This window comes from Palaemon carinicauda, chromosome 4, assembly GCF_036898095.1.
Source record: "Palaemon carinicauda isolate YSFRI2023 chromosome 4, ASM3689809v2, whole genome shotgun sequence".
Lineage (NCBI taxonomy): Eukaryota > Metazoa > Arthropoda > Malacostraca > Decapoda > Palaemonidae > Palaemon > Palaemon carinicauda.
Window position 1 is genome coordinate 52,037,436 of NC_090728.1, and position 10,000 is coordinate 52,047,435.

The following is a 10,000-nucleotide window of genomic DNA, read 5'->3' on the forward strand; positions in this document are numbered from 1 at the left end:
ACATATATATATAGTATATACTTACATACGTACGCACACATATATATGTACATATATATAGATATATACGTACATACATATATATACACACACACACACACATATATATATATATATATTATATATATATATATATATATATATATATATATATAATGGAAAAACTGTGAAACCCGGATCATGAAGAGATCTAGTAACTATTTGATCTAATGAATTGGATTCATATGACCTAGTACAGGGACCAGGGAGGTCATCCACCTCCAAAGAGCAAGTGGGGTATATCCCTGCATTGCACAGTTGGTGCAGCTTAGGTCAAGGGACAGAGGCAAAGACCCTTAAATACCGCATATGGTACACCGCGTGAAACAAGCTTTAGACACTAATCCTACAACGTTAAACAACTGGGATAACTAGAGGGGCACTCAGTAAAGCGAAGACCTCCGCCGCGGCAGCTTATTTCTCGACCTTTTACTCTACCTTGGCCTTTACCTTAACATGTTTTAATTGGCGTGGATTTTCATACACTCAAATATAAACCAAGTTTGAAGTCTCTGTGATAACGATGTCCAAACTTATGGCTGTTAACGTGAATTGTTAATTTTGCTTTACCATGTCCTTGACCTTTGACCCTGACCTTCCAAAATTTGATAATTTCCAGATATTTAAATAACAGTTTATCCTTGCAAGTTTCATTACTCTACGATTAAAATTGTGGCTAGGAAGCTGTTCACAAACTAACACACATACCCACAACCAATACACAAACAGGGGCGAAAAAATAACCCCCTCCCAACTTCGTTAGAGTAGCTCGTAAACAGAACTGACGATATATAAACGAAGCACCTGAATTTCTTCGAAGAAGCTGATGCAACAAGAATTGCAAGTTTCATTACTCTACGATTAAAATTGTGGCTAGGAAGCTGTTCACAAACAAACACACATACCCACAACCAAGACACAAACAGGGGCGAAAACATAACCTCCTTCCAACTTCGTTGAAGGAGCTAATAAACAGAACTGACGATATATAAACGAAGCACCTGAATTTCTTCGAAGCAGCTGAGGCAACAAGAACCATTTTGACAAGACGAAAATAAGACTGACAGAAGCCGACGACTCCCAGGGAGGCACGCGGGTACGTGTCATTGCCTAAGATTACCCGATCGTGCATCAACGTGCTCCACATTAATATGGACGTGCCAGAAGGCTGGGTGCCAACATATCGCTGTTAAGTTGACCTTAAATATAACAGGGGGCTTAATCATTCATACATTCTGAATTCATTACGATCTCATTACGCTGTTTCGTAAATACGGGATTAAGTCCTCAATTTATGGCGAAATTCATTCTGGGGTAAGATGTAATTATGAGAGAGAGAGAGAGAGAGAGAGAGAGAGAGAGAGAGAGAGAGGAGAGAGAGAGAGAGAGAGAGAGAGAGAGGCATTCAAGAATGGTATATTAACAAGTTAAATCTCTAGTTTTGTTAGAGAGAGAGAGAGAGAGAGAGAGAGAGGAGAGAGAGAGAGAGAGAGAGAGAGAGAGAGAGAGAGAGAGAAACTTTCAAGAATGGTATATTAGCAAGCTAAATCTCTAGTTTTCTTGAGGAGAGAGAGAGAGAGAGAGAGAGAGAGAGAGAGAGAGAGAGAGAGAGGGAGAGAGAGAGAGAGAGATTATAAGAAATATTCAAGAATGGTATATTAGCAAGTTAAATATCTAGTTTTGTTGAGAGAGAGAGAGAGAGAGAGAGAGAGAGAGAGAGGAGAGAGAGAGAGAGAGAGAGAGAGAGAGAGAGGCATTCAACAATGGTATATTAACAAGTTAAATCTCTAGTTTTGTTTAGAGAGAGAGAGAGAGAGAGAGAGAGAGAGAGAGAGAGAGAGAGAGAGAGAGAGAGAGAGATTATAAGAAACATTCAAGAATGGTATACCAGCAAGTTAAATATCTAGTTTTTGTTGAGAGAGAGAGAGAGAGAGAGAGAGAGAGAGGAGAGAGAGAGAGAGAGAGAGAGGAGAGAGAGAGAGAGAGAGAGTCTAAGAAACATTCAAGAATGGTACATTAGCAAGTTAAAATCTCTAGTTTTCTTGAGAGAGAGAGAGAGAGAGAGAGAGAGAGAGAGAGAGAGAGAGAGAGAGAGAGAGAGAGAGAGAGAGAGAGACATTCAAGAATGGTAATATGCAAATTAAATCTCTAGTTTTGTTTAGAATTATATTACTGCATATAAAGTATTTTAGGTTTTACGTAATAATTTCTTGCATCATCCTGTCATTTCGAAAGTTTTTTTTTTTTAATAATTTTGCTTTTTATTATTATGGAAAACAGTATTTGTATGATTACATATAAAAGATAGAGCGTGTTAAATGCATAATATGAATACTATATTAAAAAAACTGAATAATAAAACATTAAAGTCATCGAAGTGAAAACCAAGAGAGGAATGTGAAAGCCAAATTGAAATGGACATAATTCATTTTGAAATACTTCAAGTATGTTAAACGAGTGCCATTTCTAAATCTTCAATGGCACTTGATGTCAAGATAACCCACCTTTAATTTTAAACTCTCCCACCCTGCTGGCAACGCCCATCCTATCTATAGATGTCCTGTGCTCATGTCATTTCTAATTCAGAACATTGGTAAAGTTCACTTCCAGGCAGCATTAAGTTTGTTTACTAAAGGTGAGACAAGGTCTTATGGATAACTTTATTATTATTACTTGCTAAGCTACAACCCTAGCTGGAAAAGCAGGATGCTATAAGCCCAAGGGCCCAAACAGGGAAAATAGCCCAGTGAGGAAACGAAACAAGGAAAAATAAAATATTTTAAAAACAGTAACATTAAAATAAATATTTATTATATAAACTAAAGACAACTTTAACAAAACAAGAGGAGGAGAAATTAGATAGAATAGTGGAAGACCATGGTACAGAGGCTATGGTACTACCCAAGACTAGAAAACAATGGTTTGATTCTGGAGTGTCCTTCTCCTAGAAGAGCTGCTTACCACAGCTAAAAGAGTCTCTTTAGCTATGTTGATGCTGCTAAGGCTGAAGAACTCATTGGGATTTTTTCTAACCTGAGCGCTTAGTCTGGTGGTTGATAAAAACATCGAAAAAGCTTGAATTGATGATAATAAGCTGTATCCCTCTAGATAAATGTCAATATATATATTGCCAGTAGAGATTTGAGTAGAAAAAAGTTTTCTGATACATCCTGGGAGAAAACTAGCTTAAGCAGTTAAATTTTTCTAAAAAAAAACTAGCCTAAGTAGTTAAATTTCTAGAACTAGCCTGAGCAGTTAATCTTTTTAAACTAGCCTAAGCAGTTAAATTTCTAAAACTAGCCTCAGCAGTTAAATTTTGTAAAAACTAGCCTAAGCTGTTAAATTGAAATAAAAAATAACCTGAGCAGTTAAATTTAAAAAAAAAACTAGCCTCAGCAGTTAAATTTCTAAAACTAGCCTATGCAGTTAATTCTTTAAAACTAGCCTAAAAAAAACTAGCTTAAACAGTTCATTCTTTAAAAGCTTTTGATGAATTTTGGACCTTAGGTCCAGCACTGGGGCCTGGGATACCCTTAAGTACCAATTGAGTACCAATGTACTACTGGGGTGGGGGGGGGGGGGGGCGATCCAGCTGTTGTACCATAAAGTACAGGTTAAAACATATTGGACAGTAAAATGGAAGTAAGCGGAAATGGAATATACTACTGCTAGAATGGTTAGATTTAGCAAGGTTTTATAAATACGGGTAACATAACCTGCCGTTGGGGTCTGGGAGGTCATTCAGCTGGTAGGGGCAACTAGGGAGATAAACCACGATTTGCTATACGAACATAAAGTTAAAAGAGTCCACTGGAATAATCTATCCCATCCCCTGTGGTAGGATTAGCAATAATGCCAAGGGCCTCCCAGTGTTGGTTCTGGAGATCAATACAATTCTATTTATAGTTTTTCCTATCAAGGAGGAAAATATGTGAGTTGCACGAAATATATGTCAGATACTTTATCATAGGTGTGCACATTGATAAAGGGATCAATTTATATTCCTGTTAGATTAGGATTAGCAATAATGCCAAGGGCCTCCCCGTGTTGGTTCTGGAGATCAATACAATTCTATTTATACTTTGTCCTATTAAGGAGGAAAATATGTGAGTGGCACGAAATATATGTCAGATACTTTATCATAGGTGTTCACATGGACAAAGGGATCAATTTATATTCCTGTTAGATTAGGATTAGCAATAATGCCAAGGGCCTCCCAGTGTTGGTTCTGGAGATCAATGCAATACTATTTATACTTTGTCCTATTAAGGAAGAAAATATGTTGAAGAAAAATGTGAGTTGCACGAAATATATGTTAGATACTTTATCATAGGTGAGCACAGTGACAAAGGGATCAATTTATATCCCTGTTAGAACAAAACAAAAAGTCTTTTCATGTAATTCAGGTTTTCATTAACTGAATTGGAAACTACTTTGATAGAGTGACAATCTGTCCCCGAATAAATTCAGGATTCACTGATAGCGATACTGGAAAAAAAAGGGTGAAAACGAACTTTATAATCATTCCCTACTGGTGAAGTTTAAACGTTCCGGTTGTTTCTGACAATTTACTGGAGAACAATTATCCGTCAGACGTTTCATCAAAATAACGTTTCACATACAGAGTTCTCTTCAATGGAATATTTCATGGAATTTATATTTAATCAATATTCAATTAATTGAATAGTAAGGACTAAAACTAAAATAAGAAATCTTGATTATCTTACCTAGAAGCATTATTGTGTTCTTTAAATTATATTAAAACTAAGGTTCAAAGTTAAAACGGCTGAAATATTCCGAGTATTAAAACCATTAGAAACAAGACAATCTAATTTTGTGAAGCCTTTTCTCCACAGCTCTGAAATAAAGTACAGTTGGACACAGGAGTTCCTGGTACATCTTGATCAGGGGAAATACACCCTGTCACACCAACACTGAGCGGAGAGTTCCTGTAGCCCGTCGACCACTGATAACCACTCTCCCTACTCTATCTGTTTGATTACTCGTCGCGCAGTAAGGGTGCCACAGGGTAAACTTTCTCGGAGCGTGGTGTGCCAGGAATTCGTGCATCCAACTGTACCTTTTGTGACTCTCACGTTAGCAGTCGAGTAGTCGTTAGTACATTCTACTATAGCCAATTCTTTTTAGTGAGGGAGATTTACACCGACTCGCTGGGGTGCCCTTTTAGCTCAGAAAAGTTTCCTGATCGCTGATTGGTTGCACAAGATAATTCTAACCAATCAGAGAGCAGGAAACTTTTCCGAGCTAAAAGGGCACCGCAGTGAGTTAGTGCAAATGCGCCTCATTTAAAAAAATTGAGTATAGATAAATTCCAGTTAAAGTCCTATCTCACACCAGTTTCAAATGAACTTGTTTCTTCTAATTATTCCTCAGCAGGCAGCAAACACCTGGATCACTCGGTGTTAATTTTAATTCAAAAGTGATCTAATTAAAAACCGTGTCATAATGCTAATGAGACTCGGGCCATGAGCGCTATCATATAATTACTAGGTCAAATGGGTTTGATAGAAGGCTAAATATAAAACTGAAATTATATAAGGTTGTATGCCAATATGTATATCATTAGAATTCAATCTAACATAGAGAGCATAAATAACTTCTTGAAGTATATCAGTCATTGTGAAATAGGGTACAAATGAAAAATCTTATATCACTAATACAAGACTAATCACATTGAAAGTTGAAAATTACCTTTAAAGTAAACATAATACATCTAGTGGGAAAGGGTAAATTGTTCTCGTGCCGAAAAGTGAATATTTGCTCGAAATTATTATTATTATTATTATTATTATTACCTGCTGAGCCACAACCCTAGTTGGAAAAGCAGAATGCTACAAGACCAAGGGCTCCAACAGGGAAAATAGCCCGTGAGGAAAAGAAATAAGGAAACTACAAGAAAAGTAACTAAAAATCAACACAAAATATTTCATGAACAGCAACAACACCAAAATAAATATCTCATATATGAACTATAAAAAAAAAAAAAAACAAGATGAAAAGAAATAAGATAGAATAGTGTGCCCGAGAACTCTATCCCAAGACAGTGAAAGGCCATGGTACAGAGGTTATGGCATTACCCAAGACCATAGAACAATGATTTGATTTTGTAGCGTCCTTCTCCTAGAAGAGCTGCTTACCATAGCTAAAGAGTCTATTTTACCCTTACCAAGAGGAAAGTAGCTAATGAACAATTACATTGCAGTAGCTTACCCCTTGAACGAGGAAGAATTGTTTGGTAATCTCAGTGTTGTCATGTGTATGGGGACAGAGGAGAACATGTAAAGAATAGGCCAGAGTATTCGGTGTATGCGTAGGCAAAAGGAAAATGAGTCGTAACCTAAGAGAAAGATCCAATGTAGTACTGTCTGGCTAGTCAAAGGACCCAATAACTCTCTAGCGGTAGTATCTCAACATTTACTATTAATTCAATTCTTCAAAGAACGAAACGTCTGCTAGGCAAAATGTCATAATAGAAATGCCACTACCATGGATGGCTCATCATAGGCCCCTCTAGTAAGTAATCTTAGAAAATTCCTCTGATTAAAGATAAACTTATAATCCTGTATTACCCAGGCTGTTAATGCTCTCCTGGTCAATCCCTTGAAATTTGTATTGATAATCGGATGTTATTATTTATACAGAGTTGTTGTTTAGTTAGCAGTTACATAGCATGACTTAATTAAACTAGTTTGTTCCTTGTATTTCTTTGCTGTCCCTTAATTGAAATCAAACAGATTTTCTCAAAACCCGAGAGCAGAGTTTCATAAAAGCAATTTGTAGATTTAATGGAAAATAGACAGAAAAATAATGCAAAGACAGCAGATAAATATTTGTAATTGTGGACAGTTGCTATCCTTGATAATTAACAGACGGCATGACTAAATGTGACCAGTAGATGTGTTGTTATTATTACTATTATTATTATCTTCATTATTATTGCTATTATTATCAGCTAGGCTACAACCCTAGTTGGAAAAGCAGGATGCTATAAGCCAAAGGGCTCCAACAGGGCAAAATAGCTCAATAAGGAAAAGACACACATATATAAATAAACTAAAAGAAAAGCAATGAACAATTAAAGTAAAATATTTTAAGAACAGTAACAACATTGAAATAGATCTTTCATATATTAACTATAAAAAAAACTAGAGGAAAAGAAATAAGATAGAATAGTGTGCCTGAGTGTACCCTCAAGAAAGAGAAATCTAACCCAAGACAGTGGAAGAGCACGATAAAGAGGCTATGGCACAACCCACGACTAGATAACAACGGTTTGATTTTGGAGTGTCCTTCTCCTAGAAGAGCTGGACAGGGAAGTAGCTCAAATTTAACAGGTGTTCAAAAGTAACCAGCTCAAGAACGACTTATTTTTTTTAACTCCATCAGAGGGTTATCTCCAAAATAGTTGGAGGAATCACTCAAGATAGGTCTGCATAATCCTTAGCAACGATGGCAAGGTTGACTCAAAAAGGACCATTCTATCAAGTCAATTGTGCACAGTAAAATTGCATTAAAATACATACTTCAGATTCCCCGTAAATAAGTGACAGAATCTCTCCCTATTTGTTAAATAATTTGCAAGAAAATCAACAAACATACACATTCTTGGAAGGATCAACAAGTCAACTTGCTGGGCTAATGTATTTAAAGGTTAAAGGTGTCTGGTTTCAGTTCTAGTTCATCAGAATGGATGCTCACCAGAACATCAGCCGGGAAAGCCCAACCCCCACTGCGGTACTCAATCACAGCACTGGCCTCCCCAGTAAACAGCTTAAACTCGTATCCTGGGTGGGGATCGATCTGCTGCCATGCGAATGCTAGGCAGACACGTTAGCAACGTACTAGCCAGGAGGCATTAACCAAAATAACTCCCAGTAATGTTCTTAAAAGGTGAGAGAAAAAAAAATTATTATTATTATTATTATTATTATTATTAAATGTAAGCTACAACCCTAGTTGGAAAAACAGGATGCTATAATCCCAGGGGCTCCAACAGGGAAAATAGCCCAGTGAGGAAAGGAAACGAGGAAAAATTAAATATTTTAAGAATAGTAACATTAAAAAAATATTTCCTATATAAACTATAAAAACTTTAACAAAACAAGGGGAAAAGAAACTAGATAGAACAGTGTGCCCGAGTGTACCCTCAAGCAAGAGAACTCTAACCCAAGACAGTGGAAGACCATGGTACAGAGGCTATGGCACTACATAAGACTAGAGAACAATGGTTTGATTTTGGAGTGTCCTTCTCCTATTAGAGCTGACTGCCATAGCTAAAGATTCTCTTCTAACATTACCAAGAGGAAACTAGCCACTGAACAATTACATTGCAGTAGTTGACCCCTTGGGTGAAGAAGAATTGTTTGGTAATCTCATTCAAGCTACCTTGCAATTGATGAGACTTATTTATACTAAAACACAATCATTTTAATCTATTTACAACTCAGCTTAACAAAGATCGCATCATATTTTAGGTCTAAAAGTAAGACTAGAAGCTACTTCATTCATCAAAGGAGAGGTTGAAGAAGGTGGAAGCAATATAAGAAAGATTCTGCAGTCAAAATTGAGTTCACTTCATTTCTCAAAGGAAGCAAAAGAGTAAAGACTGAAAAAAATGAAAACTGGAAACTCGGGAAGAAAATGACGTTGCTAATAACCTTCCGTCTCTTGTTTACAAAATAAAGTCTTTGTTTGTTTGTATATTTGTATAGTAGTCCTCAAGGAAACAAAACAATTCCGTCCCTTTTTTCAACTGGTTTTAGGAAAGAATATTTATTTCTTTTTACATTTTGTGAAGGTAACCTATGATTAATTATTATTATTATTATTATTATTATTATTTATACATTAATACGATAGCGAGTGTGTAATTTATTTTCTCTCTCACTATTTAAAGAAAACGGAAACAATTTCATGGTATACTCTTATAAATTCACATTAGACTTTGATTACTTAACCAAAGCACATCTTATATAGTTTTCCCAATTTGGTCTTTAGCACCTGATTCTTTTTTTAAATATTAGACACAAAATTTAGTCCAATGAATTTCCCTAACCTAGATTATAAAATTAATCTCGGGACATTTTATTCAAACATGTATAGATTAGGAACAAGATTAGTATTGAAAATATAATTTCGTGTAATTTATACGGGTTCCGCTATTCTTAGCTTATTCTTAACTAAACTGTTCGTTCCCAGCAGGGTTTACATCTTAATATAATCCACTCGAAGAAAGAATAAGTTATCGAAGATCACCTTTTCATTCATCTTCCTCACTGTCTGGTGGAGCTAACCCTTACGGGAATTGACAAGTTGAGGTATAGACCTAAAGATACGTCTCCTTTTAGGTACTTCTGAGTAAATCTACTTAGATATGTATATAAAAAAGGTTTAAATTTTGATGCTGATGAATAATAATTTTCATTAATCCTTACAAAGTTGAACAAACTGTAGGTAGAAGGTTGGCCAGGGTACCAGCCACCCGTTGAGATAATACCGCTAGAGAGTTATGGGGTCCTCTGAATGGCCAGATAGTACTACATTGGATCCATCTCTTTGGTTACGGTTCATTTTCCTTTTGCCTACACATACACCGAATAGTCTGGCCTATTCTTTACATATTCTCCTCTGTCCTTATACACCTGACAACACTGATATCACCAAAAAATTCTCCTTCACCCAATGTGTTAACTACTACACTGTAATTGTTCAGTGGCCACTTTCCTATTGGTAAGCAGCTCTTCTAGGAGAAGGACACTCAAAAATCAAACCATTGTTCTCTAGTCTTGGCTAGTGCCATAGCCTCTGTACCATGGTCTTCCACTGTCTTGGGTTAGATTTGAGATCTCTTGCTTGAGGGTACACTCGGGCATACTATTTTATCTTATTTCTCTTCCTCTTGTTTTGTTAAAGTTCTGATAGTTTATATAGGAAATATTTA

General features: G+C 36.2%; 1 protein-coding gene across 1 annotated transcript in view; it reads right to left on the minus strand.

Moving 5' to 3' along the window:
• Positions 1-10,000, minus strand: part of LOC137639088 (uncharacterized) — a 78,593-nt gene that overhangs the window by 23,438 nt on the left and 45,155 nt on the right. The window lies entirely within an intron of this gene.